Raw genomic sequence first — 16,386 nt, 5'->3', positions numbered from 1 at the left:
AGCACCTGCCTTTTTGATAAGCAAACTTCCCGCCCTTCTTCCAAGTCACCAGTCTCTTCCTAAAGATCAAATTTGACTTTATTAAGCAGTTATGGCTAAAGATATAACATGGCAAGATTTAGTCAGGGTGTATGTGGATATCATAAAAGTAATGTTTGGGTAAAACAGTAAATTACATTGTGTGTGTATACATACATACATATACATGCATGTATACATGTGTGTATATATACACACGCATACTTTGAGGCAGCCCAATCAACTTTGAAATTGCTTAGAAACCAAATCACATTTGAGAACCACAATTTATAAGCCACAAAGCATTAAGAAAATTTCTCAGAGAAGAAATGAGCTTTTTGCTTCTTTACCAGTCTCCAGGGCTCTATTCAATTCAGAAAACTTTCTTAGCAATGACAAAATAAACCTCAGCCCCTCAACATGGCTGATAGAATTTTTCACAACGTTGACCCCTCTGCCTCTCTCACCAATATTCCAGTCACATAAAAATTGTTCTTCTTTCCACAAACAAACCATATTACTTTACACTTACATCTTCTGATATGCTAGTCCTTCTGCCTATTAACATTTCTTTCCTTTTCTCTCTGTGGCAAACTTCCATTTCATTTTTAGAGACCTAATGCAAATACAATTTCTTCTGTGAAATTAACTCAAATTCCAAAACCATAGCTCCTTTTTCTGAGTTTTCCCACTGGACTCTCTAATCCCCCTTTTAGAATCCTCACAAAGTTATATTGTGATCAACTGTGTCTTACTGAAAGTAGATAGCTAGGGGACATCAGGCTTCCCTGGTGGCTCAGCTGGTAAAGAATCCACCTGCAATGCGGGAAACCTGGGTTCAACCCCTTGGTTAGGAAGACCCCATGGAGAAGAGAAAGGCTACCCACTCCAGAATTCTGGCCTGGAGAATTCCATGGACTGTATAGTCCATGGAGCCACAAAGAGTTGGACACAACTGAGCAACTTTCACTTTTGAGATTTCCCTGGTGGTCCAGTGGCTAAGACTCCACATTCCCAATGCAGAGGGCCCAGGTTCGATCCCTGGTCAGGGAACTAAATAGTGAATGCTGCAACTAAAAACTGGCACAGCCAAATAAGTAATTATTTGGGGCTTTCCTGATATCTCAGTTGGTAAAGAATGTGCCTGCAATGCAAGAGACCCCAGTTCAATTCCTGGGTTGGGAAGATCCACTGGAGAAGGGATAGGCTACCCACTCCAGTATTTTTGAGCTTCCCTTGTGGCTTAGCTGGTAAAGAATCTGCCTACAATGTGGGAGACCTGGGAACATTGTATGATAACTCAACTGATGCCCTAAGTTTTGGGCATATTGTAGAATTTAGATTTTAAGCAAGTATTTCAGGACTTATCTACCATGAATAGTATTGTCTCTGTGAGGAAACGTAAACAGTGTTCTACATAGCAGAATTTTAAATTAACTTTGAGAACACAATCCTATCATTGATCTGTTCTTTCATTCAACAAGTGTTTCTTGAACATTTACTATATGTCAGTCATTGTTTGAGTCACAAGAGATACAATGTTAATCAACCAGTCAAATATATGGCCCTCAGGGAGCTTATATGCTAATGGGGAAGATAAAATAAAAAGACAAAATAAGTTTGAAAATTAGGTAGGTTGAAAAATGACAATAGCAGAAGGAAAAATAAATCTTGGCAGATGGAGTAGAAAATATCAGGGGAAATGGCTGCAACTTTTAGATAAATGATGAGGTAAGGTTTCCCAGAAATGGTGCAGCAGAGTGCAAATCTGAAGGACATGAGCAAGTGAGCCATTCTAGGAAGCTAGAATGCCAGGGAACGGAAACAGCAAGGTCAAGGATGAAAAGAGGAAGGCTGCCTAGACTGTCCAAGAGCAGCAGTGAGGCAATGTGGCTGAAGCGGGAAGAGCAGGGAGAAGAAGGAACACAACCAGGAGCCAGGCCCCATAGAGCCTTGTAGGTAAGTGTGAGAACTTTGGGCTTTAGGCTGATGAGATGAGACTCAGATGAGAGTGATAAGAAGACTGATATGATCTAACATATCTTTAGAGGATCCCTCTGGTTGCTGTGATAAGATAGGTTTGCGGGAGGCAAGGGGGGCAAAGACAGAAGCAAGACACTAATTGGGAAATTACTGTAACACAGGTGAGACATAATCAGGTGAGAAGCAATGGTCAAATTAGAAGAATTTGTCGGGATTTTCTGACGGATCAATAAAGGTTGTCAGAGAAACAGAAGAGTTAAGGCTGAGGTCAATGCATTTTTATCCTAGCAATTTAAGGACTGAAGTTATACTAACTGAAATGGAGAAACATATAAGAAAAGCTCATCTAGAGAAAAACCTAGAACTTAGCTTTGGAAATGTTAAAGTTTCCAGGTCCTATTAGACATCCAAGAGATGATGCCCATCAAGTGACGAAGGTTCAGAATCAGGGAAGGCATCCAGACTGGAGATATTAATTTGAATAATATCAGCACAGAGATGCTACTTAAAACCATGAATCCAGATCAGATCACCTACAGAGGAATTATAGATAGAGAAAAAAAAAAAAAGAGGTCCAAGAGCAGGGCACTGGGGTACTCTAATATTTAGGAGATGAGGAAATGAGAAAACAGGGGGAAAAAAGATTTAGAAGAAGCATTTTAAAAGGTAGGAGGAAAACCAGGCAAGAGTAGTATTATGGAAGCAAAGAAGAAAAAAATTTTCACACAGAAGAGAGTGAACAGCTGTGTGTCAAGTGCTGTTGAGATTTTAAGTAAGATGAAGACAGAGAATAACCACTGGATTTAGCAACATGGAACTCAAGGGTGACCTTGACAAATGCAGTTTCGGAAGAGTAGTGCTGGTGAAGGCTTAATTGGAGTAGATTCAAGTGAGGGTGGAGGAGAGAAATTAAAGCAATTAAAGAAATTTAAGACATTTTGAAGTAAAGAGAAGGAGATAATAGAGTTAACTGGAATGGGAATTAAGGTCAAGAGAGGTTTTCTTTCTTTCTTTCAGGGTGGGAGAAACAATAGACTGTTTGAACGCAATAGAGAAAGGAATATTTAGTAGGGAATATTCAGTAGAATGCGGGAAGAACAATGATAGGGCAGAGAGGGGGTGAATGCCAGAGTAGTATCCCTGAGCAGGCTTTAGGAAATACAGTAGCATGAGTTACATAGAAGCAATAATATGGGCAGAATACGGAGAGTGGTTAGATACTGGGAAGGCCACATAAGCAAGCTACCAACGAAGATTTAGAATGAAGGCAAGGATCAGGGCTGCAGGTTGAGGTTGCAGACCAAGTCAGGAACACGCAGGCGAAACACAAGAAAACAGAAGGACCAAAGTCAGGGGAGCCGTCTGAGATGACATCCAGGAAATTACCATAAAGTCAAGGCAAAGAGAACTTGAAAGCATGAACTGTAGAACCAATAATGTAACACAAAGTGTTTTTTGTTGTGCGAAGACCCATTTTCAGGGTCTGTGATAATTTCCCATGGATGTCTTTTCTTCCTCTGGTTCCTGAATCTGATGGCCAGTGTATCCTTTTTAAGAGATGCCTTTATCATTACTTTAATGATAAGCTATATTTGTATACAAAAAGCATTATTAAATGTGTAATATACCAAGGGCTCTGAAAATCACTTCACTGTAGCAGAGTCTCATCAATGCTTCTAAAACCCACAAAGATAATCACACAGAAATAAACCCCAGGGTGGCAGACTGTGGTCACCAAACCATTTTCAACTTCTGGGGCACTCACATACTACCTTTACTGCCTCTGTGTGTCGTTTGGGGTCATATGACACTGAAATGTTAGAAATGCAAAAAGGGAATACTCTGAGTCCCTGAGTCACTAGGTCCCTGGAAGACAAGAACACCAGAGGGCTGTCCAAACCTGCATCAGATTCTGACAAAAATAAGAAATAAATCACTGTATTAAGTCACTGACACTTATATTTTTTTTTTCCCTACAGCATAGCCTAACATGACCCTGACTACAACATAGACACAGCATCTTAGCAGAGGTAACCATTTGGCCTATAAATGCCAATCCTTTAAGCCATAACAAACACCACAGATGCTTAAATAACAAGTTCCCTTAGGATATAAAACATAATTTGATTTCCCAACAATTTGGTTTGCTCACAGCACATCTGGTTTTCAGGAATACATCTATGGAAATTGAGTCACCTCTTTAATGATACTGTATTTGCATCTAAGGAACAGGAAAGACAAGACTGACTGCAGGTTAAATAAAAAGTGCCTAGGTCTATCTTAATTTGCTCTCTAAGCTCCTGATGATAACATATGTAAACACCCTGTAGGTAATTAAATTCTAAATTCTTCTTTGCTGTAATGATCCAGGTGTCACTGGAATATTTTTTTAAAGACATTTTGCCTACCTAAGGTCTCAACATATGATTTTTTTTTTTTTTTAATTAAACCTCTGCCCAGGAATAAAGCATCTTATTCATACAGTCAAATCTTTCCAGAACCCTCCAACTCAGCTAAGAGAGCCAGTCTAGCTGATTCAGGCAATAGTGTTGCCTTTTAAAATACTGTCCCCAAAGAATCCTTTGCAGCTACTCAGAGCCAGCATAGAGTCAATTATTAAGGTTTGTACCTGTATTGCTTAGACTGCACTTTCCCCCTAATACTGTCCCTATTAATCTACTCAGGAACCAATTTGCTATTTCTGACGCTGGTTAGGGGTTGTTCGGATGCCTGTTTGTAATTTATTTGGTTGCTTTCAGCTGATGTTTGGGTTTAGACCATGCCACCTGGTGGTCCCCCTGGTGGCTCAGATGGGGGTAAAGAATTTCCTCTCTACCACGCAGGAGATCGGGTTTGATCCCTGTGTTGGGAAGATCCCCTGAAGAGGAAAATGGCAACCTACTCCAGTATTCTTGCCTGAAGAATTCTGTGGACAGAGGAGCCTGGTGGGCTACAGTTCACGGTGTCGCAAAGAATCAGACACAACTGAGCAACTTTCAGTCAGTCAGTCACTCATTCACATAGTGCAGATGCTGCAGAAAGGGTCTCTGGAACACCTCCTGCATCATGAATCTCTTGCTGAAAGTACTGAAAGTATTTTTTCTACTTCACTGATAAAATAACAGGGTTTATTAACCAGGGCTTATTATCTCTACTGGTTATTTTTTTTTTTAATCATTGGCAGTAAGTTTCTCTAACAGCATCACTATCCCAAATATTTGTTAAGGGCTTAAACAGTTTCTAATGCTGCTGCTTTATTTAATTTACAGCCATTTCTGAAAACATACCATTCAGTGTTTGGTGAAACAGCTTATGCCTCCTGCCATATTTCACATTTTGTTTTATGCTTTGGTAGATTTCACTATGATCCTTTTTTAACCAGTAAAATATTTTTAGGGAAGAAGATGTATTCATGCGTATTAAGTTGCTTCACAATTGTGTCCAACTCTTTGGGACCTATGGATTGCAGCCCACTAGGCTCCTCTTTCCATGGGATCCCTACCAGGCAAGAATACTGGAGTGGATTGCCATGCCCTGTTCCAGGGGATCTTCCCAACCCAGGGATCAAACCTGTATTTCCTGAAGCTCCTGCACTGCTGGTGGATTCTTTACTGCTGAGCCACTGAAGAAGCCCAGGAAAGAAGACAAGTTTTCTTTAAACAGTAAAGTTGCAGAAAAAGTCCTATATCATGAAATCTTTTCACAGATCTAAATAGCAACAGTGGGTTGCTTTTTACCAGAACTTTAAAATATAGCAGAACTTTAAAAGAGCAGAACTTTCAGACTTCTCTGGTGGCACAGTGGTTAAGGATCTGCTTGCCAATGCAGGAGACAGAGGTTTGATTCCTGGTCCGGGATTGCACATGCTAAGGAGCAACTAAACCAGAGTGCCACAGCTACTGAAGCCTGCGGACCCAGAGCCTATGATCCACAGCAAGAGAAGCCAGAGCAAGGAGAAACCCGAGCACTGCAAGGAAAAGCAACAACCGCACTCACTGCAACTAGAGAAAGCCTGTGCACAGAAAGCAATGAAGACCCAGCATGGTCAAAAATTAAAAATAAGCTATAAAAATAATAGTATAACAACAGAACTTTTTTAAAAAATATTTGAGCCTCTTAATTTTCATAGAGGTTAACTGTATTCTCTCATGGCCTCATTTCACAAAAGCAGTTGTAGTAAAGTGGGAGGCATATGGAAACTACTCAGCTTACCTGAGTCTAAATTCTGACTCTGCCACTTGCCAACTCTATAATTTGGGACAAATCACTTACCTTCTATAAGCTTCATCATCCTCATCTGTGAACTGGGGCTCATACTACTTGTCCACAGGGTTATTCTAAGAAGTCAATAGAGTACCCATGTGAAAGTGTCTATCACTGAGCTGGGCCCAAAATAGACCATCAAAATTCATTATCAGAATCTCCAAGACACACACAATCCATCTATAATGAGATCACAAGAATTAGTGATTTACACAGAGTCTCCTAAGTTGAAGTAATATGAAGAACTCCATGGCAATTTAAGGTGTTCTGGCCATTTAAGATTTACTTGATTAATTTACTACCTCCTCGTCTTATCCATTAGTAATACAGGTCCTATAGTTCAACTTGCAGCTAATTTCTTCTCTCTCTCTCTCATTATTGGAGGATAATTGCTTTACAATATTTGAAACATTTTATTTTTACCTTCTCCACCAAGGAATAGTCCTATGGACTCCCCACCAGAGTCTGGCTTCCTGTCACCCACTACTGCTTCTTCCTCACTCGATATCAAAAGAGCACAAAATGTACTGAGTAAAAGCTTGCTTTTAACTCAGAAATGCACTGGGGGCGGAGGTGAGGATGGCACTAATTTAATTTTTATTCCTAAGAGAATTTTCCTGGAGGAATCTATGTCTGGAATACAATGGAATTGCCTCCAAACATTCCTTATAAGAATCTACTTGCTTCTAAGCTCAACAGTTGGAATGGAAGTCTCAGGTTTAGGGCCAGTTGTGATAGTGAGGTCTCTCCCTTTCAACCTACAGGCAAGTGATTCTGGGGGGATATAAAAGCATTTTTAAAAAGCAAAAAAAAAAAAAAAAGCAATGGACTAAACATGACTCTTTAGTCCAATCTGCGAAACTAGCTAACATACAATACCCTAAGTCAACTAATGCCTTTGGGTGGCAGGGGTTTCATCTAAGCTTGAATGAGTCTTGCCTTCTCTCTCTCACCATTCTTCCCCCATGTAAGTGAGTGATTTTCAGACTATGTTGACTGTAATTCACAGTTTAAAAAATGCATTTAACTTTGCAACCCAGTATTCAGACATATGTGTGCATGCACACATACACACACACACACACGGAGACTATTAAAAATGTTATGCAACAATTCTTGCCCTTACTATGTACTTGATTTTCACACTATTATATTTCATTTTTTAATGCTAGTTATGACCCATAAAGTGGATTTTATGACTCACTAATGAGTCACAGCCTATTGTTTTAAAAACACGGAGCCAGACTTTTAATAAGGAGCTACTAGTCTGGAAAAGCAGTAAATGAAGTTCACACTTGATATGGGAGACTGAAATTCTGTTAAAAGTGTATGTACAGTTCTATTAAGAGAGAACAATGTCCTTCTCCTATTCCTCCTACCAAGTAAAACTAAAAACTCTAAGAATTATATTTAAATAAACATAAGAAGACTCTGAAAGGCTAAGGCAGAGAAGTCAGACAATCTAGGGACTAGAGGACCCAAGGAATGATGTACTGCTGAATTTGTGGCTTTTCTTTTGGCCTCACATGTCTCAGACTTGGAACTGAAGAAGCTGGCAACGTAGAAATGCCAACAAGTACAGTAGAAGTCAACACTCTCTAAACAAAGAAAAAATAAAGGGGAAGCCTACAAAGATATATTATAGACAATAAACACTCTATGCCAAACACAACAGGTAAACCGTGGCTCCCATCCCTACCCATGTCAGCCAAGTCCAAGTGGAAAGCCTAGATGAGGCTATAATGAGACGCTCTAACCACCCAGTATGCTGATGTCAGAGAAGGATGAGTAGGGAGCTGAAATTCCATCTCCGTTGGATGGTAATGAGTTCCTCTCACCCCTGTCTATAATGTTATCAGAGACACTCTGAGGAGCCTGGGCATCCATCTCCACCCAGTACTACCAAAACAAATTTCCACTTCTCCACTGCAGTAGGCCTGTTGGAGAAATGACAGAAATCTTAGAATTATTATCTGACAAATATTTTAAAGCAGTAATCATAAACATGCCTCAATTACCAAGTACAAGCACACTTGAAATAAATGAAAAAAATATAAAATCCATACAAAAACAGAAACAAATAGAAAATAAATAGACAATATAAAGAAGAACCAACAGGAAATTTTAGAAATGAAAAATACAGTCACCAAATTTAAAATTCAACAACAGAATGAATGAGTCAGAGGAAGGAATCAGTGAACTGGAACATATGCTTATGCTAATGCAAACCTCGTAATTTATTCCTTCCCCTCACCTTTCCCCTTTGATAATCATAAGTTTGTTGTCTGTGAGTCTGTTCCTATTTTGTAAATAAGTTCATTTATACCATGTTTTTAGATTCCACATATAAGGGATATCATATGATATTTGTCTTTTTCTGTCTGACTTATTCCACTTCGTATGATAATCTCTGGGTCCATCCATATTGCTACAAATGGCATTATTTCATTCTTTTTTATAGCTGAGTAATATTCCTTGTACAAATGTAAATTTCTTGTTTATCCACTCATCTGTTGATGGGCATTTGGGTTGCTTCCATGTCTTGGCTAGTGTAAATAGTCCTGCCATGAACACTGGGTGCATGTATCTTTTTGAAACAGGCTTTTTGCAGAATACATATCTGGCAGTGGGATTGCTCTGCATATAAGTTAAATAAGCCGGGTGACAATATACAGCCTTGACATACTCCTTCCTGATTTGGAACCAGTCTGTTGTTCCATGTCCGGTTCTAACTGCTGCTTCCTGACCTGCATACAGATTTCTCAGGAGCCAGGTCAGGTGGTCTGGTACTCCCATCTCCTGAAGGATTTTCCACAGTTTGTGGTGATGCACACAGTCAAAGGCTTTGGGATAGTCAATAAAGCAGAAGTAGATGTTTTTCTGGAACTCTCTTGCTTTTTTGACGATCCAACAGATATTGGCGATTTTATCTCTGGTTCCTCTGCATTTTCTAAATCTAATTTGAAGTTCTGGAAGTTCTGGAAGTTCTCAGTTCACGTACTACTGAAACCTGGCTTGGAGAATTTTGAGCATTACTTTAGTAGCGTGTGAGATGAGTGCAATTGTGCAGTAGTTTGAACATTTTTGGCAATTTAAACAATTTTGGCAAAGGCAATTCTTTGCCATTGCCTTTCTTTGGGATTGAAATGAACACAGATCTTTTCCAGTCCTGTGGCCACTGCTGAGTTTTCCAAATTTGCTGGCATATTGAGTGCAGCACTTTCACAGCATCATCTTCCAGGATTTGAAATAGCTCAACTGGAATTCCATCACCTCCCCTAGCTTTGTTCACAGCAATGTTTCCTAATGCCCACTTGACTTTGCATTCCAGGATATCTGGCTCTAGGTGACTGATCACACCAGCTTGGTTATCAGGGTTATGAAGATCTTTTTTGTATAGTTCTTCTGTGTATTCTTGCCACCTCTTCTTAACATCTGCTTCTGTTAGGTCCAAACCATTTCTGTCCTTTATTGGACATCATGAAATTTCAGTAACCTCAGATATGCAGATGACACCACCCTTTCTTCTTGAAGAAAGCAAAGAAGAACTAAAGAGCCTCTTCCTGAAAGTGAAAGATAAAAGTGAAAAAGTTGGCTTAAAACTCAACATTCAGAAAACTAAGATCATGGCATCCAGTCCCATCACTTCATAGCAAACAGATGAGGAAATAATGGAAACAGTGACAGACTTTATTTTGGGGGGCCTCCAAAATCACTTGCAGATGGTGACTGTAGCCATGAAATTAAAAAGACACTTGCTCCTTGGAAGGAAAACTATGATAAACCTAGGCAGAATATTCAAAAGCAGAGACATTACTTTGCCAACAAAGGTCCATCTAGTTAAAGCTATGGTTTTTCCAGTAGTCATGTATGGATGTAAGAGTTGGATTATAAAGAAAGCTGAGCGCCAAAGAATTGTTGCTTTTGAACTGTGGTGTTAGGGAAGACTCTTGAGAGGACTGCAAGGAGATCCAACCAGTCCATCCTAAAGGAAATCAGTCATGAATATTCATTGGAAGAACTGATGTTGAAACTGAAACTCCAATACTCTGGCCACCTGATGTGAAGAACTGACTCATTGGAAAAGACCCTGTTGCTGGGAAAGATTGAAGGTGGGAGGAGAAGGAGACGACAGAGGATGAGATGGTTGGATGGCATCACTGACTAATGGACATGTGTTTGAGTAAGCTCCTGAAGTTGGTGATGGACAGGGAAGCCTGGTGTGCTGCAGTCCATGGAGTTGCAAAGAGTTGGACACGACTGAGCGACTGAACTGACTGAGTGGGATTGGTGAATCATATAGTAGTTCTATATATTTTTTTGGAACCTCCATATTGCTCTGCATAGTGGCTTTACCAATATACACTCCCACCAACAGTGTAGGAGGGATCTCTTCTCTCTTCACCCTCTCCAGCTTTTGTTGTTTATGTTTATGACTTTTTATGATGACCATTCTGAATGGTGTGATGATCTACCTCATTGTAGTTTGATTTGCATTTCTCTAATAGTTAGTGATGTTTAGCATCTTTTCGTGTGTGTGTGTGTTTACCATCTGTATATCATCTTTAGATGAAATGTCTATTTAGAACTTTTGTCCATTTTCTGATTTGACTGTTTGCTTTTATGTTGAGCTGCATGAACTGTTTGTATAGTTTGGAGATTAATCCCTTGTTGGTCACTTTGTTTGCAAATGTTTTCTCCCATTTTGCTGTGTAAAAACTTTAAAGCTTAATCAGGTCCCATTTGCTTATTTTTATTACTCTAGGAGGTGGAGTCAAAGAAATATTGCTGTTATTTATGTCAAATACTGTTCTGCCTAGGTTTTCCTCTATAAGTTTTACAGTATCTAGTCACACCTTTAGGTCTTTAACCTAACCCATTGTGAGTTTATTTGTGCATATGGTGTTAGAGAATGTTCTAATTTCATTCTTGTACATGTGAGCGTCCAGAGCTCTACTTATTGAAGAGACTGTCTTTTCTCCAACAAAGGAAATCATAAGTAGAACAAAAAGACAATCTACAGAATGGGAGAAAATATTTGCAATTGATGTGACATACAAGGGTTTAATTTATAAAACATACACACAGCTCATAAAACTTAGTATCAAAAAACCCCAAATAACCCAATAAAAAAAATGGGCAAAAGATTTGAATACACATTTCTCTAAAGACGATATATAAATAGAAACAGGCACATGAAAAGATGCTCAATATCCGTACTTACTAGAGAAATGCAAATGAAAACTGCAATGATGTATTATCTCATGCATCAGAATGGCCATCATTAAAAATCTACAAATAATAAACGCTAGAGCACTTGTGGAAAAAAGGGAACCCTTATATACTGTTGGTGGAAAAACAGTACAGTGTTTCCTTTAAAAAACTAAAAATAGAGCTACCATATGATCCATCAATCCAACTTTTGTGCACATATCTGGAACAGATGAAAATTCTAATTTAAAAAGATAAATGCACTCCAATGTTCATAGGAGCACTATTTACAATAGCCAAGACATGAAACCAACCTAAACATCCATGAAGAGATGAATGGATAAAGAAGGTGTGGTATATATACACAATGGAATATTACTCAGCCATAAAAAGAATAAAATAATACCATTTGCAGCAACATGGATGGACCCAGAGATTATCAAACTAATGAAGACAGAAAAACAAATATATGATATCACTTATACTTGGAATGCTTAAAGATAATACAGCTGAACTTATTCACAAAACAGAAATAGACTCACAGACATAGAAGACAAACTTATGATTACCCAAGGGGAAAGAGAGAGAGGGAATGATAAATTAGGAGTTGTGATTAACAGATACAGACTACTATATACAAAACAGATAAACAACAAAGGTGTACTGTATAGCACAGAGAACTATATTCACTATCACAATAATCTATAATGGAAAAGAACTTGAAAAATAACATGAATATATGTACATGTGTAGGGCTTCCCAGGGGCCTCAGTGGTAAAGAATTCACCTGCAATGCAGGGGACATTGGTTTGATCCCCGCATCAGGAAGATTCCCTGGAGGAGGGCATGGCTACCCACTCCAGTATTCTTGCCTGGACAATCCCACAGACAGAGGAGCCTGGCAGGCTACAGTCCATAGGGTGGCAAAGAGTCAGACACAACTGAAATGACTGAGCACACACGCACACATGCATGTATGTATGTATATAGATAGACACATACGTACACGCATGCATGCTCAGTCGTGTCAAACTCTTTGTAACCCAGTGGACTATAGCCAACCAGGCTCCTCTGTCCATGAAATTTCCCAGGCAAGAATAATGGAGTGGGTTGCCATTTCCTACTCCAGGGGACTTTCCCAACCCAGGGATCTAACTCGTGTCTCCTGAGTCTCCTGTCTTGACAGGTGAATTTTTTACCACTGCACCACCTGGGAAGCCCCCATACACACACAGATACACACACACACACACACACACATATACATATACACACACACATATACACACATATATACATATACACACACATATACATATACACATATACACACATATATATATACACATATACACACACATATACATATACACACACATATACATATACATACACATATACATATACACATATATACACACACATATACATATACACACACATATACATATACACACACATATACACATACACACATATACACATACACACATATACATATACACACACATACACATACACACACATATACATATACACACACCACACACACACACACACAACTGAATCACTTTTCTGAATACCTGAAGCTAACACAACTTTGTAAATCAGCTATACTTCAGTTTAGTAAATGAAAGAAGCCAATCTGAAAAGCTTATATACTATACAATTCCATCTATATTACATTTTAGAAAAGACAAACCTATGGAAGAAGTAAAAAGATCAATGAATGGTTCTGAAGGACTAGGGGGAACAGAGGTGTGAATAGGTAGAGCACAGAGGGTTTTGGGGGCAGTGAAACTCCTCTGTGTGCTACTACAGTGGTGGATATGTTTCATTACACATGTGTCCAAACCCATAGACTGTACAACACCAAAAGTGAGCCTTTAATGTAAACTATAAACCCTTGATGTGTCAAAGTAGGTAAATCAACTGTAACAAAGGTACCAATCTAGTGAGAGATGTTGATAATGAAGGCCTATGCACATGTGGGGATAGCAGGTTTATGGGAAATTTCTGGACCTTCTTAATTTTTCTATGAGTCTGTATCTATTCTAAAAAGAAGCCCTATTAAAATCTTTAAAAAGAATCCTATTAAATAATGAGATAAAATATTAGCAAATCATACCTCTGATATGACTTTACTATCCAGAATAAAGAACTCCTACAACTCAACAACAAAAAAAGACATTCTAATTTTTTAAAAGGACATAAGTATTTGCATAGACATTTCTTCAAAGATGTACAAATGGCTAATAAACACATGAAAAGATGCTCAACATAATCAGTTTTTAGGGAAACACATATCAAAACCACACTATTTCATACCTACCATGATGTCTATAACATAAATAAAATGAAAAATAAGTGTTGTGAGGAGATAGGGAAATGGAACCCTCATATACACTCTGCTAAGTCACTTCAGTCGTGTCCGACTCTGTGTGACCCCATAGACGGCAGCCCACCAGGCCCCCCCATCCCTGGGATTCTCCAGGCAAGAACACTGGAGTGGGTTGCCATTTCCTTCTCCAATACTTGAAAGTGAAAAGTGAAAGTGAAGTCGCTCAGTTGTGTCCGAGTCTTAGCGACCCCATGGACTGCAGCCTACCAGGCTCCTCCATCCATGGGATTTTCCAGGCAAGAGTACTGGAGTGGGGTGCCATTGCCTTCTCCTCATATACACTCTATGTGGATTTAAAGTGGAGTACTCATTGTGGAATACAGTTTGGTGACTCTTTAAAAACTTAAACATAGAATTACCATATGACCCTGAAATTCCACTTTTAGGTTTATACCCAAAAGAACTGACAGCAGGAACACAAGCAGGTATGTGTACACCAATGTTTGTAGCAGACCTGTTCATAATCCAAGTGTCTATCAACAGATAAATGGCTAAACAAAATGTAGGGCAGTCATACAGCAGAATATTGGCAGAGATGGTAAAGAATCTCCCTGTAATGCAAGAGGCTGGGATTTGATCCCTGGGTCAGGAAGATCCCCTGGAGTAGGAATATGCATTCCAGTATTCTTCCCCAGAGAATTCCATTGACAGAGGAGCCTGGTGGGCTACAGTCCATGGAGTCCCAAAGAGTTGGACATAACCGAGCAATTAACTCTTTCACTTTACTTAGAACATTATTCAGTCTTCCAAACTGAATGAAGTTCTGATACTCTGCAACATGGATGAGCCTTGAAAACATTGTGGTAAGTGAACTAAACCTGACATAGAAGAACGAACACTGTACAATTCCACTTAGATGAAGCATCTGGAATAGGCAAATTCATAGTAACCAAGAGTAGATTAGAGGCTATTAAAGGCTAGAAGGAAGGGAAAAGAAATTATTGCTTAAGTGAATTCAGAGTTTATGTTTGGGATGATAAAAAGTTTGTAAATAGGTAGCAATTATGGTCATTCAACACTGTGAATGTAATTAATGCCACTAAATTGTATACTGAAAAGTGGTTAAAACAGCAAAGTTTATGCTATATGTATCTCGTTCACTACAATGATAAAGAATCTGAATAGATCCCCAAAAGAATGAACCTAAAGAAATCTATACTAAGACATGGCAGAGTCATATTTTTAAAACCAGAGACTAAGAAATAATCTTGAGAGCAGCCAGAGGATAATGGCACCTCGCCTATAGGTAGAAAAACCTATATATGATAGTATATATATTTTCAAAACCTATGGAGGTAAGAAGAAAGTGGCACAATATCTCTCAACTGCTGAAAAAACAGAGCCATTAATCTAGAATAAAGGAAAAATAGTAGCATTTTCAGATGCAGGAAAATTTTGTCACCAGCACATCTACCCTAAAAGCAATAGCTAAAGAAGTTCTCTAAACAGAAAAGAAACGACAAGAAAAGAATTTTGAAATATCAGGAAGGAATACAGGATAAGCAAAAATAGATAGGTGGGAAAAACATCCGCTGAGAAACAACAATCTCAGATATGTGGATGATACCACTCTAATGGCAGAAAGCAAAGAGGAACTAAAGAGCCTCTTGATGAGGGTGAAGGAGGAGAGTGAAAGATCCAGCTTAAAACTAAATATCAAAAAAAACTAAGATCATGGCATCCAGCCCCATTCAGTTCAGTTCAGATCAGTCACTCAGTCGTGTCTGACTCTTTGCAACCCCATGAATCGCAGCACGCCAGGCCTCCCTGTCCAACACCAACTCCCGGAGTTCACTCAGACTCACATCCATCGAGTCAGTGATGCCATCCAGCCATCTCATTCTCTGTCGTCCCCTTCTCCTCCTGCCCTCAATCCCTCCCAGCATCAGAGTCTTTTCCAATGAGTCAACTCTTCGCATGAGGTGGCCAAAGTATTGGAGTTTCAGCTTTAGCATCATTCCTTCCAAAGAAATCCCAGGGCTGATCTCCTTTAGAATGGACTGGTTGGATCTCCTTGCAGTCCAAGGGACTCTCAGGAGTCTTCTCTAACACCACAGTTCAAAAGCATCAATTCTTCGGCACTCAGCTTTCTTCACAGTCCAACTCTCACATCCATACCTGACCACTGGAAAACCATAGCCTTGACTACACCCATTACTTCATGGCAAATAGAAAGGGAAAAGGTGGAAATAGTGACAGATTTCCTCTTCTTGGGCTCTAAAATCACTGCTAATGGTGACTGCAGCGGACTGCAGCCATTAAATTAGATGATTGCTTCTTGGCAGGAAAGCAATGAAAAACCTAGACAGTGTGTTGAAAAGTAGAGACATTACTCTGTTGACAAAGGTCTGTATAGTCAAGGCTATGGTCTTCCATAGTCAAGGCTGTGGTCACATACAGTTGACAGAACTGGACGGTAAAGAAGGCAGAACACCAAAGAATTGATGCCTTCAAACTGTGGTGGTGGAGAAGATTCTTGAAAGTTCCTTGGACAGCAAGGATATCAAACC

At 39.2% G+C, this 16,386-nt stretch overlaps 1 non-coding gene across 1 annotated transcript; it reads left to right on the top strand.

Moving 5' to 3' along the window:
* Positions 1-998: 998 nt before the first annotated feature.
* TRNAG-CCC (transfer RNA glycine (anticodon CCC)) lies at positions 999-1,071 on the top strand. The gene has a single exon. It is a non-coding gene; the product is annotated as a tRNA-Gly (tRNA).
* The last annotated feature ends 15,315 nt before the right edge of the window (positions 1,072-16,386 follow it).

Source organism: Bos mutus, chromosome 16 (assembly GCF_027580195.1).
Source record: "Bos mutus isolate GX-2022 chromosome 16, NWIPB_WYAK_1.1, whole genome shotgun sequence".
In the NCBI taxonomy this organism is placed as follows: Eukaryota; Metazoa; Chordata; class Mammalia; order Artiodactyla; family Bovidae; genus Bos; species Bos mutus.
This window is presented reverse-complemented; position numbering and strand designations above follow the sequence as displayed.